The sequence below is a fragment of the Mastomys coucha genome, unplaced genomic scaffold (genome assembly GCF_008632895.1).
Source record: "Mastomys coucha isolate ucsf_1 unplaced genomic scaffold, UCSF_Mcou_1 pScaffold12, whole genome shotgun sequence".
In the NCBI taxonomy this organism is placed as follows: domain Eukaryota; kingdom Metazoa; phylum Chordata; class Mammalia; order Rodentia; family Muridae; genus Mastomys; species Mastomys coucha.
In genome coordinates, this window is record NW_022196894.1 from 67,308,548 (window position 1) to 67,330,196 (window position 21,649).

General features: G+C 38.8%; 2 long non-coding RNA genes across 3 annotated transcripts in view; one reads left to right on the plus strand and one right to left on the minus strand.

Moving 5' to 3' along the window:
* Positions 1-17,916, minus strand: part of LOC116086055 — a 35,765-nt gene extending 17,849 nt beyond the window's left edge. The window contains exon 1 of the long non-coding RNA XR_004116797.1: positions 17,288-17,916. This is a non-coding gene — a long non-coding RNA (uncharacterized LOC116086055). The remainder of the gene's footprint in view (positions 1-17,287) is intronic.
* Positions 17,917-18,158: 242 nt separating this feature from the next.
* LOC116086054 overlaps positions 18,159-21,649 on the plus strand; it is a 25,636-nt gene continuing 22,145 nt past the window's right edge. For both annotated transcript variants that reach the window (XR_004116795.1, XR_004116796.1), the window contains exons 1-2: positions 18,159-18,293; positions 18,596-18,747. This is a non-coding gene — a long non-coding RNA (uncharacterized LOC116086054). The remainder of the gene's footprint in view (positions 18,294-18,595; positions 18,748-21,649) is intronic.

The following is a 21,649-nucleotide window of genomic DNA, read 5'->3' on the forward strand; positions in this document are numbered from 1 at the left end:
TTTTATCCAGGTTTTCCAGTTTTGTTGAGTATAGGCTTTTGAAGTATGCTCTCATGATTTTTTGGATTTCTTCAGTTTCTGTTGTTATGTCTCCCTTTTCATTTCTGATTTTGTTAATTAGGATACTCTCTCTGTGCCTTCTAGCTAGTCTGGCTAAGGGTTTATCTATTTTGTTGATTTTCTCAAAGAGCCAGCTCCTGGTTTGGTTGATTCTCTGTATAGTTCTTTTTGTTTCTATTTGGTTGATTTCAGCTCTGAGTTTGATTATTTCCTGTGGTCTACTCCTCTTAGGTGAATTTGTTTATTTTTGTTCTAGAGCTTTCAGATGTGCTGTCAAATTGCTGGTGTATGTCCTCTCCAGTTTCTTTTTGGAGGCACTCAGAGCTATGAGTTTTCATCTTAGGACTGCTTTCATTGTGTCCCATAAGTTTGGGTATGTTGTGGTTTCATTTTCATTAAACTCTAAAAAAAATCTTTAATTTCTTAAGGAGCTAGAGAAAGAACCGAATGAGCTGAAGGGGTTTACAGCCCCTTAAGATGAACAACAATATGAACTAACTAGTACCCTCAAAGCTCCCAGGGACTAAACCACCAACCAAAGAGTACACATGGTGGAACTCATGGCTCCAGCTGCATATGTATCAGAGGATGACCCAGTCGTTCATCAATGGGAGGAGAGGCTCTTGGTCCTGTTAAGGTTCTATGCACCAGTGTAGGGGAATGCCAGGGCCAGGATTCTGGAAAGGGTGGGTTGGTGAGCAGGGAGAGGGGGAAGGGAACAGGGTTTGTTTTTAGAGGGGAAACTTGGAAAGGGGATATCAATTGAAATGTAAATAAAGAAAATTTCTAATTAAAAAAAAAGGATCCTTTATGTTTTTCTTTATAGTTTTTCCAAATTTCTTTGTGTCCCTAAATATCATATTGTTTTACTTTGCCTATTTCAATCACCATATGAATAGACACTTTTCCTCTGTTTTTAGGAATTTTCAGTCATTGCCATTTTCTGAAGGTTTACCTAATGCTGCTACAATAGGTATATTTTATCATGATGATCATTTATAGTGTTCCCTTATATGTGTCCCATGATTACCACCTATTCTTGTATTTGGATGCTATGGAACACTGTTTTCCTCTGTATCATCTGTATGTGTGAACATGGCTTCTCATACACAAAATTTTCTTCATGACTCAACTTAGGGAAGCAATAGCTATCTTTTTTCTTATCTGTCTATCTACCTATCTATCTATCTATCTATCTATCTATCTATCTATCTATCTATCTATCTATATCTATATCTATATCTATCTACTTACTTACTTATCCATCTATGAATCTATCTATTTATTTACGTCGGAAACACTGCTGCCTTCTCTGACCCCCTCTCACATTTTCCATCCCCTATATCCCTGCCCTGCTCCTGTGAGAGGGAGCCCCACTGCTCCTCTGAGTGGTTTCTCCTCCCCAGGTATGCCCCTAAAATGGTTCATCTAGACTCTACAACAATAGGAGCATTCTCTCCCACAGAGGCCAGACAAGGCAGCCGTATTGGGGAAAGGATTCCACAGTCAGAATATAGTTTTAGGGAGAAGCTGCAGCTTCAGTTGTTGTGGGACCCATGTAGAGTCTGAACTATAAGTGTGTGAGGAACCTTGGTCCAGCTCATGTATGCTCTTTGATTTGTATCTCAGTATCTGAGAGCTCCCTGAGATCTAGGTTAATTGTTTCTGTTGAGCCCCCTGTGGGGTTCCCCTTCGGATCCTTCAGTCCTTCCCCCAACTTTTCTATGAGTCTCTAGGACTTTCCGTCCAATGTTTTGCTGTAGGTTTTGACTGGCATCTATGTCAGTCAGCTGCTGGATAGAGCCTCTCAGAAGACAGTTATGCTTGGCTCCTGTCTGCAGGCATAACGAAGTATCATTAACAGTGTTAAAGATTGCTGCTTGCCCATGGGATTTGTCTCAAGTTGGACCAGTGATTAATTGGCCATTCCTTCACTTTCTTCACTAATTTTGTCCCTGTATTTCTTTTGGATAGGATAAATTTGGGTCCAATGTTTTTTGGGTAGGCTGCTGTCCTTATCCATCCACAGAGGGTAAGGTCACCAGCTTTGACTTCTGGGAGCCTCTCTCAACCCAGGCTTTTGGTGACTTCCTGGAGATTCCTCCTACCACCCAGTCCCAACAGCTGCAGATTTCCATTCATCCTCCTGGCCCTCTGCCCCTCTCTCCTGTCTTTCCCTATACCTATTCATGCCATCCTACCAGAGTTTGCTTCTGTCTTCTATCTCCCATCAGTTCCCTCCCTCCCTCTGTCTCCTATGGCTACTTTATTATTCTTTATGTGTGAAATTCTAGCATCCTTGTTGGCCCTTCCTTCTTGTTTAACTTGTTTGGGTCTGTGGGATGCATCACTAGTATCCTAAACTTTATGGCTAATATCTTCTTATCTGTGAGTATATATTGTGCATGTCCTTTGGGTCTAGGTCAACTCACTCAGGGCGATATTTTCTAATACCATCCATTTTCTACAAAATTCATGATGCCCTTGTTTTTAATAGCTGAATAGTGTTCCATTATTGTTAGTTTTGTTATTTTTTATGTTGAAGGTAGCGTTATGTATGTGTGATACTATTTACTATTCTTTTGGGTTTGCTGTAGGCAGATTAATTTGTGTTTCCTTGGGTATACTTACTCAACTTGTGTTGGAATTTTCCTTCAGTATCCTCTGTAGGGCTGGATTAGTAGAAAGCTATTGTTTAAATTTGATTTTGTTATTTTCTGTTTTTTCCTTGCAACTTTTTGTATGTTTTCTTTTGTTCTGTGCATTTAGTGCTTTGATTATTATTTAGCAGGAGAATTTTCCTTTCTTGTCAAATTTATTTTGTGTTCTGTGAGCTTCTTGTATGTTTACAGCCATGCCTTTCTTTAGGTTAGGGAAGTTTTGTCTATGATTTTGCTGAAGATAATTTCTGGCTCTTTGACTGGGAATCTTCACCTTTTTCTATTGCTATTATTCTTTGGTTTGCTCTTTTCATTGTATCCCAAAATTCCTGGGTGTTTGAGTTAGCTGTGATTTTCTTTGACTGATGTGTCAATTTCTTCTGTAGTATCTTCCATTCCTGAGATTCTCCCTCCCATCTCTTGTACTTTGTTAGTGATGCTTTCCTCTGTTGTTTCTGTTTCTTTACTATGTTTTCCGTCCTCAGTGTTGCCTGATTTGTGTTTTCTTTATTGCTTCTATTTCCATATTAGGTCTTGGATCATTTTGTTCATGTCATTTAACAATTGATTGTATTTTCCTGTATTTTTAAGGGATTTATTAGTTTCCTCTATAAGATCTTCTGATTGATTGTGTTTTCCTGTAATTTTTAAGGGATTTATTTATATCTTCTTTAAAGGCCTTTATCATCTTCATGAGATGAAGTTAAAAGTCACAGTCTTGCTCTTCAGGTATGTTCAGATATCCAAGACTTGCTGTAGTAGGTGAACTGGGTTCTTAGGGTGCCATATTGCACTAGCTTCTTTTAATTTTATTATTGTTCTTACCTTTTATCATCTAGTTGTCTCTAGTGTTGACTGGCCTGGTAGTCCATGGGAGTAGTAAGCTTCTGGGACTGATTGTCCTCAATAGGTGCAAACCCTCTAAAAGGCAGGCAGCTCTGTGGGGTAGGGTGTAGGATACAGATCTGAGACTGCAGGCAGAGATGTGGACTAGAAGAAAGATGAAGCTCTGCTAGAGTGGGACAGAGTTCACAGCTGCTAGCCCTGCTGGAGTCCCAGCAGGCAGGGATTATAGGGGTATGGGAGTCTCACCTGTGTGACCTGGGTTGCAGCCAGCCTTCTGGGAGACAGACAGAGCTGTGGGGTGCTGAACAGTGTGCCAATCTGTGATTGCAGGTAGGTCAGTAATAGCTGTATTATAGGGTTCTTCTTCTTCTCCTCCTCCTCCTCCTCCTCCTCCTTCTTCTTCTTCTTCTTCTTCTTCTTCTTCTTCTTCTTCTTCTTCTTCTTCTTCTTCTTCTTCTTCTTCTTCTTCTTCTCCTTCTCCTTCTCCTCCTCCTCCTCCTCCTCCTCCTCCTCTCCTCCTCTTCCTTTTCTTCTCCTCCTCCTCTTCCTACTCCTGCTCCTCCTCCTCCTCCTTCACCCTCTTCCTCTCCCCTTCACCCTCCCCTTCCTCTTCCCTTTTCCCTGTTGCTTCCCTATTGCTTCCCCTTCCCCTTTCCATTTCCCCTCATTTTCCCTCCCTCTCCCCTTCTACTCTTTTCCTCCCCTTTCCTTCCCCTCTTCCTACCTTTCCCTTCTCCTTTCTCCTTCTTCATGGTCTTCATTTGATTCTTTAAGTTAAGGGATTTTTTTTTGTGTAGCCCTGAAACTTGCTCAACAGACCAAGATGGCCTTAAACACAAAAAAATGCACCTGCCTCAGGCACCTGAACATTGGGAGTAAAATGTGCACTACCACTGGTGGGCTAAGGTCTCTCTTCTTATAGGCAAAATTGAAGGATGTTTTGGTAATGTTCTAATATAAATTTAAGCATAATGAGAATGGGGGTGTTCTTAAGAAAGAGCAATAGTTACAATTATCTAACTATTAATCAACCTAGATGTCCTTTATCTGATGAAAGGATGAAGAAGATATGATATCATATCATATCACACATGAACAAAGGTATTTTGTCTAATCATAAATAAAAATAAAAATAGTGTTTTCAAGAAAATGAATGTAACTGAATCTCATTATATTTATTATGTAAAATAGAATCAAAAGTCAAATATTATATGTTTACTCTTACATGTGGAAGGAATGAAGGAAGATACATCCCATCTGCTGACACAAACCCAGACAGTATTGCTGGTGCCAAGAAGTGCTTACTGACAAGATTCCAGTATAGCTGTCCCCTGAGAGGCTCTGCCAGAGTCAGACCAATACAATTGTGGATATACACAGCCAAACATTGTACTGAGTGAAGAGATACCCAATGGGAAAGTTAGGGCAAGAACTGTAGGAGCTGAAGGAGTTTGCAACCACAAAGGAAGAACAACAATATCAACCAACAAGACCCCTCCCAAGCTCCCAGGGACTAAACCACTAACCAAAGAGTATAGAGTGGGAACCCATGGCTCCTGCTGAATATGTAACAGAGGATTGCCTTTCTGGTGTCACTTGGAGGGGAACCCCTTGGTCCTGTGGAAGCTTGATGACCAGAATAGGGGAAAGCTAGGGTGCTGAGTCAGGAGTTGATAGGCGGGTGGGGGAGCACCCTCATAGAGGCAGGGAGGAAAGAAGAGGAGATACAGGGCTTGTGGTGGGGAAACTGGGAAGGAGGATAACATTTAAGATGTAAATAAATAAAATAATGAATAAAAAAGAATCTATAGGATCAAAATAATCATAAAACAAGAAACATTTGTATATAAATGTCTTTATGTGACACATCACTACATATAATGAATGCGGAGTGAACACACACATACACACACACACACACACACACAAACAGAGGTACACACACACACATATACTACAGAGTAAGAACTAACTTCCTGAGAGTATTCTCCATGTTTTTTCTTTTTAAACATCTTTTCATTTAGTCTTTGACAATTCTATAAATGAATACAACATATTTTCAGCTAACCTGGCCCCTACTCCCGCTCTCCAACTGCTCCAAGACCCCCAATTTTAGGGTTATTTTTAAAATTTGTAAACATCCTGTTTCTTGATCTACAAAATATCAACTACTTTAAAAATAATTGTGTATGTATGTAAGTAATGACTTTAATTCTCCTATTAACTTATGAGATCTGCTTTGTACAGTATTGGTATAGAAAATCTTAAATCAGTTTTCAAGGCTGTTCTTTAGCCTCTACCAAATGAAAACATTTATGATTTCATTATTATTACCTGTCAAAAAGACAAAGACACTTTTAGGAGAAATGTGTCCTATCATGTAACTTAGGGCAAACCTGCTTCAGTCAGCACTATCTTTCTGGAAATCATGCAGCCAGGTTAAGTGATATAAGATAAAGGCAACATACATTCTTTTCACCCAGATAAAGCCTCCAGTTATAGAAACCTATATCCCTGTCTATGGATTATCTTGAATTCATGCTCAGGCTGTTTGACCCTGATGCTCTTAGAGCCTATCAAAATATTGCCCATAGGTATCACACTATATCAATGCTGTATACTCTAAGATCTTTACTCTGACTGTGAAACAGAAATGACATGGTAAGCTAAGTGAAGACAATACATCTTCTCAATAGTTTGATAAGCAATCAGGTCAACTGATTCCTAGATTTATATTTTAAAAATCAGTCTTCAATATAACTTTACAAGGGGTAAGCCTTGTAAAGTTTCTAGTTTTTATAATTTTATTGTCACATGTTTTTTTCTTTTTTGCTATTCTCTTACACTTTTACTAAAACATCAAGAATCTTATGGATTTATACTTAACTATCAGCCTCATCAAATTCAGCAAAGAAAAGATATCTTCTCCATGATATGACTCAAATAAATGGTTCAAGATTTCTGATTTGTAGTCTCTGGTTACAATATATATACTCACTTCCAATGCTTCTTCACATTTTATTAACATTCAAGCATACACAGAATTATGTTTGAATGTCAGTCTTTATTAAGATGATGAAAGAAAGACAGAAACATACACACAAGGAGGGAGAATTCCAGGCTCAAGTATGTATATTTGACATTCAGGTTCATTTAATTGCAATTCATTTTGGTTATTTGTTTTCCTGGCATTTCAAGAGAGATGAGACCCATGCATTTAAATGTATCATGCAACAACAAAAGAAAACCATTTCTTCTCCAGGACTTCTGTGATGTGTTTTATACACACTGAAAGTAAAAGAAAGAAGAACAGATGTTTGACACAGATCAGACTGGAAAGCTGAGCCTTTTAGGGAAAATTTCTTATGATATATAAAACATTATTATGCATTTAGCAAGTTTAGTAGGGAAAATAACAGGAAGAGTAATGTCCTCATGTTTAAGCAATCTGACCAGTACCAAACACTAGCATGTTGATGGGCAACACTTGTTCAGTGAAAACTCTAGCTAATACTATATCAGAGGTGTAAAAGAATGGTGGAACACAAAGACAAGATTGCCTTAGGATGGATGAACCCTAGAAAAGATTTAGGTTTTTTGAAGCTGCACAGAGCATGGCAAATCGTAGTGTATATTTTGCTTCCAACCCATTTTCTCAGCCCTAATTGCAGCAGCTATTACACAGTATTGTGTCATACATTAATAGTGATTGGCAGAAGGCTGTGAGGAAAGGAGGCACCAGGGAACTAGACTAGAACTGGGTGAGGTGACCCCTCACTTAAAACTAATAGGCTTCATGCAAAAACCTTTATATCAGCTCAAGTGGGAGGGAACTTAGTCAAGTCAGAGGCAGACAGTGAGAACCCAAGTGGGTGTTCTGACTAACATTTACACTGTTCAGTCTCATCAAGTGGCTGATGAGGATGAGGATATTACATTGTTCCCTAAGGATAGAAATGAGCCAAATAATGACAACATGGGGGGGGGGGGCAGGCAATTTAAAGGATTCACAAAGCATGGCTATTAGAGGAATAGGACCAGTTAACCACTCACTCAACATGGCTGAGTCAATATGCCCCTACATGTACTAGGTAAAAATGGTGTAAAATAGATGTTTAGTCAGAGTATGGGAAGAAAGAAATCTCCCATAACCATATGTAAGGCAGCCATTTCTATGGCAAAGAAAAACTGAGGACAGAAACAAACAAACAAACAAAGGCTTTGCTCTAGGATGACTCACACCTAAAATTAACACCATATTCTTGGTGTACAACCTTCCAACAGAAATCAATTTAGTCCAGCAGAGAAAATGCTATGTGTCAATTGCTTAAAAAATTACAGGAAGATAAAATCACAAAAAGGGAGTGATAGAGTCACTCACAGATAATAACCACATGATGAGAGAAACAAACTAAATACTTAGAAGTGATCAGAACTCTAAAGCAGTGGTTTTCCACCTGTGGGTTGTGACCCTTTGGGAGTCATATATCAAATATCTTGCATATCAGATATTTACATTACAATTCACAACAATATAAAAATTACAGTTTGAATTCAGTTAAAAAAAAACAGTTTTATGGTTAGAGGTCAACACAAGAGGAAGTGTGTTAGAGAGCCACAGCATTAGGAAAGTTTAGAATCAGTACTCTAATGGAAGACAATGGGCAAAGCTGTGATTCAGATATCAGTAAGATCCCGACTACTGTTGTTGTACAAAGATCTCAAAAAAAGTACCTTCTTAAGCTAAAAGAGAGGATGCTACCAGACTACCAATGGTTTCTCCAAAGATATGCAGTTTGACTGGTTCTACAAGTGAAGAAGAAAGCAAGAAGTTGAATTAGCCACTGCTCCCCTGATCAAGAGCTATGGCTGAAACAGAGCTGACAGTGTAGAGAACATCTGAAGTGCCTTCACTTGCCAACTACCCTCACTTGATGATGTTTATTAAAGTGATACAGAATTCACAAAGAGACAGCTGGAAATGTGTGGGGAGCCGTGAATCTTGAGAGGCATTCACCATGGCAGGATGGCACCTACTTCCGCTGTTAACTCCTAGTGGACAACTGTTTGCGCATGTGCGTAGAGAACTGTTTGCGCATGTGTGTAGAGTGAAAAGACGCCATGTCACGGCCCATTCTGGGGCGTTACGTAGGGTAATGAGCAAACAGCCAATCATGAGCAGACACGCCACGCTGTGGGCAGATACACTGCACTGTGGTGTATATAAGCAGTGCGGATTTTGGGCTCGACCCTTCTTTTTCCTATGGATGGAGACAAATAAACAGTTGCTGCAGAAGGAACCTAGTGTCCGCGTGTCTTCTTCCCGGCGAGAAGACTGCGCGGGCTACAGAAATGGGATATGTAGTTTGAAGTTGCATTCAGTATCTCAGAACTGTAGAGCACTAAAGCAGTTAATAATTGTCACTATAGTGAACATAAATCAGAATATCCACTCTTATAAAACAGTGTGAAAATCCCTCAAAAATAAAAATAGAGCTCTCATATAATCCAGAGTTAACAATTTCTGAGATCTGTAACCAAAGGAAATGAAATCTCTATCTCACACAAGTGAGAAATTCACTGCAGCATTGTTTAACAGTCAAGATGTTGGATTAGTCTATATGTACATCAGCTAACAAAAAGTTAGAGAAAATATCACACATAAACACACACACACACACACACACACACACATGATTGAATACTAGACAGTCTTAGACACAAATAATCTTAACAATGTTGTGTTACATGAAATGAGCCAGGTACAGAAAAGCAGACATTGCCTAAAGCATTTATGCATAGACTCTAAACATGAATTACATAGAAAAAGAAAGTTTAGTCTAGAATTGAAGGCATTACAGAAAGATGTCAGCCAAAGGACATAAGATTTAAATTAGGAAAAAAAGTTTCAGAAATCTATTATGCAATCTACATGATTGCAATTAACACTATTGGATTAAATTATTGGAAATCCCAAAGAGAATAGGTTTTAAGTAATCTCAGCATTAAACAATTATAAGGATAAGAGGAGAATCAGAAGTTAATAATTTGAACAGCAATTCCAGAAGGTTTATACATGCCAAAACTCTGCCTGAGATACCAATATGTAATTTTTACCTGTTAATTAAAAAATTAGTACACGAGGCAGCAATATGGCTCAGTGAAACAGCACATTCTGGGTTCAAATTCTAGAACCAAAACGAGGAAAGAGAGAACCAAGTCCTGAATTTGTCCTCTAATTTTCCTAACTGCACTAAGGCATGTGTGGAACCACAAACACATCATTGAATAAAATAGCAACTTCTATTTCAAAAAGTATTTTCAAATCTGAGGTCCAGAATAAGTCATGAGTCAATGTATGTGTTTGACAGTCTTATTTCTGTCATGTCCTTATGTCTTCATGAAACTATATCATCTGAATCCTTTCTTGGTCTTTTTTGCCTATTAAGTAAAATGCAATAGATTGAACTATTTGTTATAATGAGGTAAGAATACATATCCAGAATTTAGTTAATTCAAAAGTTTCATCGTTTCTAAAAGTCTCAATTAGTTTGCTCAGCATACCTTTTACCAGAGGCAAAAATGAGAAATGAAGTGGGCCATTAATAAACTGAAAAATAGTCAAATACAGAGAGAGGATAGCAAACAAAAACAGTGTGAGTAGTCTAGAACAGGATAATTGGACTCTGAATAATTAAATCAATTCTGTGAAAGCATCTTCCTTGGGAATCTCTATTTTAATGGCATCACAATGAGATGACAATTAACTTATACAAGAAATGAGACACAAAACAAATATAATTGCTCTAGTGGATGAGAAAAGTCTAGTGTAAATGTAAGACAGTGAAGAACAGAAATAATGGGGAAACCGCATAAGATAGATGACCTTTATTTCAATTTGTATTTTTATTAATTACAATATTTATGAATTATAATACTAGTATGTCAATAGTTTGACTATAAGTGCATGGTTAGAATCTATCCAGATATGACTATTAAATATTAAATTAAATATGGCAGCATATATAAAGTCCTCCTGTCTTGGAGTTAGTCAGCTACCTTGGATTTTGTGTTTAGTTGTTACTATGAGATATTCACCAAAGGAAGAGTTTTGCCATTGCTCCTAAATATTGTGAAACAAGCTAGCATAAAGTCAGGATAGAAACAAGTTTGATTGCTCTGAAATGTGCAGATTAACTGAGCATAGTGAGTAGAGAGCTTGTTCTGCAATTGTCTCAGCTCCACCAGTGCCTGCCAAGAGTCACAGTGCCACCGGAATGGCTATCATCCATGTGTCCTGTATGTGTATCCACGTGTATTTGGATTTATGTAAAGTCTTTGATCAATTTGGACTAAAGTTTTTCTCAGGGTGATAGATATGTTTCATTTGTGTATTCTACATGCAGGCATTCAGTTAGACCAACACCATTTGTTGACAATGTTGTCTTTTATTTTTTTTCCCATTGTATGGTTTTGGCTTCTTTGTGAAATATTAAGTGTCCATAGGTGTGTGGGTTTATTTTTGAGTCTTCCATTCTATTTTACTGATGAATCTGTCTGTTTTTATGCCAATACTGTGATGTTTTTATTACTATTGGTCTACAGTATAGCTTGAAATTAGGGATGGTGATACCTCCAGAAGTTTTGGAGTACAGGATTGCTATAGCTATCCTGGGCTTTTTGTTTTCCATATGACGTTGAGAATTACTCTTTCAAGGGGTGTAAATGATTTTGTTGGAAGTTCTATTGGACTTGCACACATTCTGTAGATTACTTTTAGTAAGATGGCCATTTTTACTATGTTAATCCTACCTATCCAAGAGCAGAGGAGTTCTTTCCAATTTTGATATCATCCTCAATTTCTTTCAATGCAAACTTGAAGCTCTTGCCATACAGGTCAGAATTATACCAAGATATTTTATATTATTTGTAGCTATCGTGAATGGTGTTAATGCCCTAACTTCTTTCTCAATCCATAAGGAAGGCTACTGATTTTTTTAATTAATTTTGTTTCCAGCCAAAATTGTTTAATTTTCATATTAGCCAAAGATATTTATCATCTGTAGCCATTCCCTGGTAGAATTTTTGGAGTCACTTATGTGTACTATCTGCAAATAGCAATATTTCACTTCTTCCTTTCTAATTTTATCCCCCTTAATCTTATTTAGTTGTACTATTTCTCTAGCTTGAACTTGAAATATTATGTTGTATACTATGTATAGATGTGGAGAGAGTAGGCAGCCTTGTCATGTCCCTGATTTTAATGGAATGTTTTTAAGTTTCTCTCAATTTAATTTGTTGTTAGCTATTACCTTGATGTATTTTTGTGTGTGATGTTTAGGTATGCACCTTGTATTTGTGATCCCTCCAATAGTTCTAATAGAAAGGTATGTCAAATTTTATCCTAAGGTTTTCTCAGCATCTAATGAGATAATCATGTGAGAGTTTGTTTCAGTATGTTGATATAATGGATTATTTTGATGGATTATTGTACATTGAACCATTCCTACATCCCTGAGATAAAGCCTACTTGATCATGGTAGGTGATGTCTTTGATGTGTGTTTGGATCTGGTTTGGAAGTATTTTATTATTTTTGCATCAATGTTTATAAGAGAAAACAATCTGGAATTCTCTTTGTTGACTTGATGTTTGGTTTAGGTATCAAGGTGACTGTGATCTCATAGAATGAGTTTGGCAATGTTTCTTCTGTTTCTATTTTGTGGAACAGTTTGAGGAGTATTTGGGATTAGCTTTTCTTTTAGAATTCTGTGAGAAAATCATCTGGGTCTGGGCTTTTATTTTTGGTTGGAAGACTTTTAATGACTTCTTCTATTCCCATAGGTGTTACAGAACTACTTAAATAGTTTACCTGGTCTTATTTTATTTTGGTAAGTGATATCCATTTAGAAAATTATTCATTTCATTTAGATTTTCTAATGTTGTGGAGTACAGGCTTTTGAGCTAAGGCTTAATGATTCTTTGAATGCTATCAGTGTCTGTTGTTATGTCTCCCATTTCATTTCTGATTTTGTTAATTTGGATGATGTTTCTCTGCCTCTATTTAGTTTGGCTAAAAGTTTGTCTATCTTCTTGATTTTCTCAAAGAACAAGGTCTTGGCTTTTTTGATTCTTTATTTTGTTCTCTTTGTTTCTAATTGATTAATTTCAGGTCTGAGTTTGATTATTTCATGCCAGCAACTCCTCTTTGATGTATTTCTTCCTTTTTATCTAGAACTTCTGGGTTCACATTTAATTTATTATTATGAAAATCCTCCAAATTTTTATATGAACTTCGTGCTATGAGTTCATAATTTTGTAGTAATATTTTCATTGTGTCCCATATGTTTGAGTATGTTCTACCTTCATTTTCATTGAATTTGAATAAGTCCTTAATTTCTTTATGTCTTCCCTGACCCAGTGATCTTTGAGTAGAGAGTTGTTCAGTTTCCATGAGTTTGTAAGCTTTCTGATGTTTCTGTTGTTGAAGTCCAGCATTAACCCATGGTAGTCTGAAAAAAATACAAGGAGTTCTTTCCATTTTCTTGTATATGTTCAAGCTTGTTTTATGCCCAATTAGATGGTCAATTTTGGAGAAGGTTCCATGTTATGCTGAAATGAAGGTATATTCTTTTGCATTTGGGTGAAATGTTTTGTAGATATTTGTTAGATACATTTGATTTATATCTCTTTTAGTTTCATTATTTCTCTATTTAGTGTCTATCTCAATGATCTATCCATTAGTGAGAGTGGGGGTGTTGAAGTCTCCCACTACTAATGTGTGGGTTTGATATGTGATTTAAATTTTAGTACTGTTTCTTTTATGAATGTGGGTGCCCTTGCATTTGGGGCAGAGATGTTCAGAATTTAGATGTCATCTTGGTGGATTTTTCATTTGATGAGTATGAATTGTCCTTCCCTATCTCTTGGCTAATTTTGGTTGGAAGTCTATTTTATTACCTATTAGAATGGGCAGCCACTCCAGCTTGATTCTTGGGTTTATTCCTTGGAAAGCTTTTTTCTAGCTCTTTATTCTGAGGTAGTGTCTACTTGTTGCTGAAGTGTATTTCTTGTATGCTGTAGAATGATGGATCTGCTTTTTACATTCACTCTGTTAGCCTATGTCTAAAAATGAGTCCATTGAGGTTGAGAGATATTAATGACCAACAATTATTAATTTCTGTGATAATTCTGTGGTGTTAGTAGTGTCAGTGTATATGTCTGTGTCTGCTATCTTTACTTTGTTTTTTCTGTTGTGGAATGATTTTTTTCCCATATTTTCTTGGGTGTATCAAACTCCTTGAGTTTTTCTTCTAGTATTTTCTGTAGGGCTAGATTTGTGGACAGATATTGTTTAAATTTGCTTTGTGGGGAGATTTTTTTTCTACAACTATGGTGATTGAGTATTTGCTGCATATAGTAGTCTAGGTTGTCATTTGTGGTTTCTTTTGTTTTAATGTTTAGTGCTCTCTCTCTCTCTCTCTCTCTCTCTCTCTCTCTCTCTCTCTCTTATTTTTTTTTTGAGTCCCAATCAAGGCCCCTTTATTTGGGGGGGGGGTAGTTTGAGCTTATATAGGCAGGTAAGAACTGAAACCTCCAGAAATAAAATATTTGCATAACATAAACATTGAGAAGTCAGGAAAGAGTCTGGAGGGAGCCACAAGTGATGGTCACCAACAGCTTGGCTGTCTGCGGATGTCCTCAGGCAATAGGCGTTATCATAGGTGTAGTTGTCTCTCAACGTGAACTTCTCAGACAACTTCTTTCAGAGATAAGCCAATAGTCTGCAGAAGGTCTTTCAGCCTAATTCCCTAGGTGACTACCATGGGCAGAAGCTGCCAAAGGCCTGAGGCTGAACTGGGCATGGGAGACAACATTTCCTCCCTTTTCATTTAGAAAAAAGCAGGACTAAGGCATAAATAAATGGCAGGCATTGGTGAGCAGGTGCCTCCAAAGTACCATGGCATACAAACTTGAAGTGTTAGGTTGCCAATGTCAATCTGCAGCAGAATAAACTTTGATGTCAGTCTGCAAAAAATTCAAAATTAAAAGCACAAAGGCAAGGTGTGCTTTTGGAGACCTTGGAGGGAAGAGATCCCCCCCTTTAATTTTCAAAATCCAGTTTTTAAGCATGCGATGTGCTCGCTCAACAATTCCTTGTCCCATAGGGCTATATGGGATCCCAGTTTTATGAATAATGCCAAAATACTTGCAAAAAGAAATAAAGTTTTTGCCAGTGTAAGCTGGCCCATTGTCCGTCTTAATCACTTTCGGTAAGCCCATAGCATTAAAGGCATGTAAACAATGATCAATTACATTTTGAGGCTTCTCCTGTATGCAAGGATGCAAACATAAGTCCTAAACAAGTGTCAATACAGACGTATATTTAAGTTTTCCAAATTCTGCATAATGAGTTACACTCAACTGCCAAATTTGGTTGGGCATAAGGCCTCTTGTGTTCACTCCTAAATGCAGTACTGGAGTTAAAATAATGCACTTATGACATTGTTTAACAATCAGTCTTGCTTGCTCTTTGGAAATTTTATGTTTGAGCCTCAGAGTCTGGCTAGACAGGTGGAAATGATCGTGATCCCATTTTGCTAATGCAACAGAATCTGAAACTAAAGCTTCTCCTACCAGAGCTCTGTCAATGAGATTATTACCTCTGGCTAATGGCCCGGGTAGGCCTGAATGAGCCAGTATATGACCAATATAAAATTGATTTTTTCGTGCAAGAATGATATTTTGTAATTGAGAAAACAAGGCTCCTGCTGTGGTGCAGAAATTAAATGTACCTCATGTCTCCAACAATGGTACTGATTAGGCTACATAAAGGCTGTCTGTATAGAGATTAAAAGCATCAGGTAAGCCTGAAATACCTTTAATACTGCTGTTAATTCAGCTAATTGAGCTGAGAGACCAGGAGTCTCTATGACCACCTGTTGATTCTCTATAAATCTCAAGTTTAAAATTACTTTGAACCACACCTGGATAGAACTGTGATAATGCTGGTTTTTGTCTTAAAAACAATTCCCCTGAGGTAAGGGAGAGGCAAAACCAGGAAGCCTTCCCTAGGCCTGGTTTGTAAAACAAAAGGAATGCCCCTCAGGCCTATTGAGGCCTCTCTGCTCTTTTGCATAACTCAAATGTAAATATTTCACTGAGCATATCTGAGTCACACCCAAAGATTATATTGCTCCTGTAGTGAGGTCAGATTCCAAGGGCAAATTTGCTCTTTATCCCTGTTTCTTATTCCAGCTGATTTATACTTAAAACATTTTTTACAGATGGCAGCAGGTCCATATTGGCCACAGCTGCTTTTTAACTTTTAACTTTAACTCTTGTAACAATTTTAATTACAAAATATAGATGAGCTGAGATTCTTAAGCTTGCGATCGAACTGCAAACTGAAGCCAATGGAACACTTTCAATTTTAACGATATTTTCTTAATTTCTTATATAATATTAATCCATAATCATAACTTTTAGAAAATAAATCCCAATTTTAAACAATCTATACTCTTTGAAATCAATACTAAAAACATTATATTCACGTTACAAAGTTTTAAAGTGTCTCCCTGCTTTTGAACTGTAGTTAGCAAACCTGGGTCATTCTGAGATAACTTCTCAGAGGTCTCTGGAAAGTAAAATCATGGTATTAACTGATAAGCTGTGTGGCACAGTGCTTTTACTGTATTCTTTCTAAAGTACCAGGCAATAATATTTTTTGGTGGGTTATTTAATAATCCATTAAATGATTTATCAGTTTGTTTCACTAGTCTTTTTGCCAGCCACTACCTCATCAGGCTTGGAGACCTCTACCTTCACTCTTGGCTCTTTGGCCTTGAAGGGTGTAAGTTTCGGCATTCCTGGCTCCTTTGTTGCACTCTATCGATTCTTCCTCATTCCCAATTGGGTCAGAGTTGACTTTGAGGTGTCGCAAGGAAAACCAGTGCCCTTTGAGTAAGTTTAGTTTCCCCTCTCGGCCTTTCAGTGTACTCTGCGCTTCTACCCATTCTTACTCATTCCCTTTCAGGTCAGAGGTGACTTCGAGGCATCAATTTCAACTTTAAGGCCAGAGGTTCTCAGACTAGAAACATATGAAAATCTGTGTTGTCTGGTACAAAACCCATAATTTAAAGTATAGCTATTATATGATATTAAGCAGTTACTAAACTAAACAGCTGTTCTGAATTCTACCATCTGGTGTATGGCCTGCAACTTAAGCCACAGTCTTTAGAGTATGCTAAGCAGTTAAACTCTTACTGGAGTTTCGTACACGGAGATTTCGGCCATCTTGGCCACATGTGTCCTGAGTTAACAGTTTTAAATTAGCTTCCAGTTACTGATGTAACAACGTTTAACAATACCCAATAATTTATAAGCCAATAATTATGCAGAGCATATTTATACCTTTAAGACTAGTTAGAAACCAAATGAAATGGCTACACAAATCTTATAAAATTTATCTCAATCAAAGAGTTTAGAACTTAAACTACTGACCCCCTTTTTCAAGCAGCTTACAGCCAGGCAACTTAGATCAGCCTTTGCTTTGTCTTTCAGTTTTGATCTATTTCCCATGCCATTTGTATAACTCATAAATCTGCCTGTCTCTGCCTCCCAAGTGCTGAAATTAAAGGTGTGCACCACCACAACCCACTAGTTTTTTACCTAACTATTTTTACCTGCCTCTAGAAAGAGCTAAGAATAAGAGATAGCTTACCTGGCCAAAGCCAACTTATCTGGCCGAACTGGGGTCTCCAGGCTCTGTCCAGAGGCAATGAGGCTGTGCCAGCCGGGAGTGGAGGATGAGACACGTGGGCAGCCACATTTGCCCTGTCACTGACCGAGCTGTCCTGGCCCATCTAGATTGACAGCAACCAAATTCCCTGGATAAGGCCACTGCGTGTGTACCTGCCGTTACTTGGTGCCTGCCCACCAGCAACTGCCTTTCCCTGCTCAACTGCCTTTCCCTGCTCGGGTCCCTGTTCTCGGTGCAGGTGGCACAGCCCTTGGGCCAGGATGGATTCACCCGGAAGAGGGAGACAAAGTCGGGGCCTTTCTCGGCCACCATAGCTTCCCACCCAGGGAGCTGATGTTACTGGCCTGGGTCAACCCCCACAGAGTCACTGCATGACCCGACTCTGGGCTTGTCTGCGGCCTGCTGTGAGCACGGAACAAAGGAAACCTCCGCTATTTGCTGAGCTTGGTCAGGGCAGGATGCCAAGCGCCCACGATCCCATGCTGCGGGCGGGCACCAAGCCTCCAGTCACCATGTTGACCACGTGTAACACCACTTAGGACAAAAACACAAGACAGAAGACCCAAATTCACTCATTAAGACAGGACAAACAAACAAATTTACAGGCAACATGTAACATAAAGATCAAAGACCAGGATTTTCTCCTGAATAAACCACAGAGAGAGTGGAGCAGTGAGCCTTGGCAGGGCCCGCAGCCAGCGCCTCGTGACCTGCCTCTCCTGTGCTGCACCTCCGCCTCTCCTGGGAGGTATTTTGGCCCCCTTCAGAATCCATACTTGAATTCGAGGAGATATTTTGATCCTGTTCCTTCTCCATACCAGAGCATACTGAGGAAACTGTCTGTATCCATTACCTCGGAGCTAGTCAAACTTCCATTACTATTCCCCAAAGGCAGAGGGGAAATCCATCTACCCAATTATTCCTGAAGGCTTTTCCTATTTTCTCCCATGATTTCTTATCTATCTTGGTAAGTCCTTCCAGCCAAGGACAGTGAACTTCTATTTTTTTCTGACAAGTCCATCAGTGCATTCTTCTCAACCCTGATTCTCTTTGTTCTGAGTAGCTAGTCCACCTTTTGACCAGCTACTTTTGAAACCTTCGACCTCATTTCTCACTGTCAAATCCCTAGGTGAATCATGCACCGTGTCAGTACTGATCCAACCTAGACCCGTACCCTTCCCACATGGACTTCTACAATAAGGCCAGTGCTGGCGTCCATTACCTAATCATGTGGAAGACGTATGTCCTTTTCCTTGTTTCCTTTTTTAGGCACAGCTCTGCGACAGTGTGTCCTCCATCTATTTCCTCCATGTCTGAGCCTCATATTTGGGCACCATCTGAGTAGATCCGTCCCACAGTTCCACTCGGGTCTGTGGGCCTCGTCAGACCAGAGGTCAGACAGGACCTGCAAAATGAAACAGGTCAGAGAACAAAGAGACTCGAGGCCAAGTTGAGTCCCAATCAAGGCTCCTCTCTCTCTCTTTTACTACATATTTTCTTCTTCTTTTTTTTTGTTTTACATTTCAAATGTTATCCCCTTTCCTGGTTTCCTCTCAAAAAAAAAATATTTTTTCCCTTTCCTCCTGCTCACCAGCCCACCCACTCCAAGTTCCTGGCCCTGGCATTCTCCTATACTGGGGCATAGAACCTTCACTGGACAAAGCCTCTCCTCCCAATGATGACCAACTAGGCCATCCTCTGCTACATATGCAGCTGGGACCATGAGTCCCACCATGTGTACTCTTTAGGTGGTGGTTTAGTTCCTGGGAGATCTGGGAGTATTGCTTGGTTCATATTGTTGTTTCTCCTATGGGGCTGCACACTCTCAGATCCTTGGGTCCTTTCTCTAGTTCCTCCACTGGGGACCCTGTGCTCAGTCCAATGGTTGACTGAGAGCATCCACTTCTGTATTTGTCAGGTACTGTCAGAGCCTCACAGGAGACAGCTATATCAGACTTCTATCAGCAAGTACTTGTTGGCATCCACAATAGTGACTGTATATGAGATGGGTGGGGCAGTCTCTGGATTGTCCTTCCTTCAGTCTCTGCTCCACACTTTGTGTCTGTAACTCCTTACATGGGTACTTCCCCCTTCTAAGAAGGACCAAATTATCTACACTTTGGTCTTCCTTCTTAAGCTTCATGTGGTCTGTAAATTGTATCTTGGGTATTCCAAGCTTCTGGGCTAATATCCAATTATCAGTGAGTGCATACCATGTGTGTTCTTTTGTGATTGGGCTTCTTCACTCAGGATGATAGTTTCTAGTTCCATACATTTGCCTATGAATTTCATGAATTCATTGTTTGTAATAGCTGAGTAGTATTCCATTGTGTAAATGTACCACATTCTTCTGTTGAGGGACATCAGGGTTCTTTCCAGCTTCTGGCTATTTTACATAAGGCTGCTACGAACATAGCGGAGCATGTGCCCTTATTACATTTTGGAGCATCTTCTGGGTATATGCCCAGGAATGGTATAGCTGGGTCCTCAGGTATAACTATGTGCAGTTTCCTGAGTAACCATCAAACTGATTTCCAGAGTGGATATATCTGCTTGCAATCCCACCAGCAATGGAGGAGTATTCCTCCTCTTTCTCAACTTCTTTGCCAGATCTGCATCAACTGAGTTTTTGATCTTAGACATTCTGACTGCTGTGAGGTGGAATCTCAGGGTTGTTTTGATTTGCATTTCCCAGATGACTAAGGATGTTGAACATTTCTTTAAGTACTTCTCATCCATTTGGTATTCCTCAGTTGAGAACTCTTTATTTAGTTCTGTTTTTAATAGCACGATTTGGTACTCTGGAGTCTAATTTTATGAGTTCTTTATATATATTGGATATTAGCACTCTATCAGAAGTAGGATTGGTAAAGATCTTTTCCCAATCTGTTGGTTGCCATTTTGTCCTATTGACAGTGACCTTTGCCTTACAGAAGCTTCACAATTTGATGAGGTTTCATTTGTCAATTCTTGATCTTAGAACATAAGCTATATAACCAGCAAAACTCTCAATTATCATTGATGGAGAAACCAATATCTCTCTACAAGTCCAGCCTTTCAAAGGATAATAAATGGAAAAGTCCAACACAAGGAGGGAAATTATACCCTAGAAAAAGCAAGAAAATAATCTTTTAACAAACCAAAAAGAAGATAGCCGCAAAAACATAATTCTACTTCTAACAACAAAAATAACAGGAAGCAATAATCCTTTTTTCCTTAATATCACTTAATATCAATTCCCCAATAAAAAGACATAGACTAACAAACTGGATACATAAATAGGACCTAATATTTTGCTGCATACAGGAAACCCACCTCAGTGATAAAGACAGACACTACCTTAGAGTAAAGGCCTGCAAAATAATTCTCCAAGCAAATGGTCCTAAGAAACAAGCTGGAGTAGTCACTCTAATATGGAATAAAATTAAATTTCAACCTAAGGTTATAAAAAAATATAAGGAAGGACACTTCATACTCATCAAAGAAAAAAATCTATAGAGAAGAATTCTCAATTCTGAATATCTATGCTCATAATACAAGGGCACCCAGAGTCATAAAAGAAACTTTACTAAAGCTCAAAGCACACATTATACCACTCACAATAATAGTAGTAGGAGACTTCAACACCTGACTCTGGCATCTGTGGTTTCTTATAGGCTACAGGCCTGTCTAGCTTTTAGAGTCTCTATTGAGAAATCAGGTTTAATTCTAATAGGTCTGTGTTTGTACTTTACTTGGCCTTTAATCCTTGTAGCTTTTAATAATCTTTTTTTGTTCTATAAACTTAGTATTTTTTTTATATTATCTTTTTTTTTCTTTTAGGTATTTTCTTTATTTACATGTAAATTTCTCCATTCCCAGTTTCCCCTCCAAAAAACAAAGAAACAAACAAAAACAACAAAAACAAACCCCTGTTGCCTCCCACTTCCCCATGCCTGCCACCCCGCCCTCTCCCACTTTCTGGCCCTAGCATTCCCCTACACTGGGGCACAGAAACTTCACAGGGCCGAGGGCCTCTCCTCCTATTGATGATTGAATTTGCAATCCTCTACTATACACATGCTGCCTGAACAATCAGACCCCTCCATGTGCAGACTTTGGTTGGTGGTTGAGATCCTGGGAGCTCTGAGGGTACTACTTGGTTCATATTGTTGTTCATCTTAAGGGGATACAAACCCCTCAGCTCCATTGGTCCTTTCTCTAACTTCTTCACTGGGGACCCTGTACTCAGTTCGATGGATGGCTGTGAGCATCGACATCTGTGTTAGTCAGGTACTGTCAGAGCCTCCCAGGAGATAGCTATATTTAGGCTGGCTTGCCCTT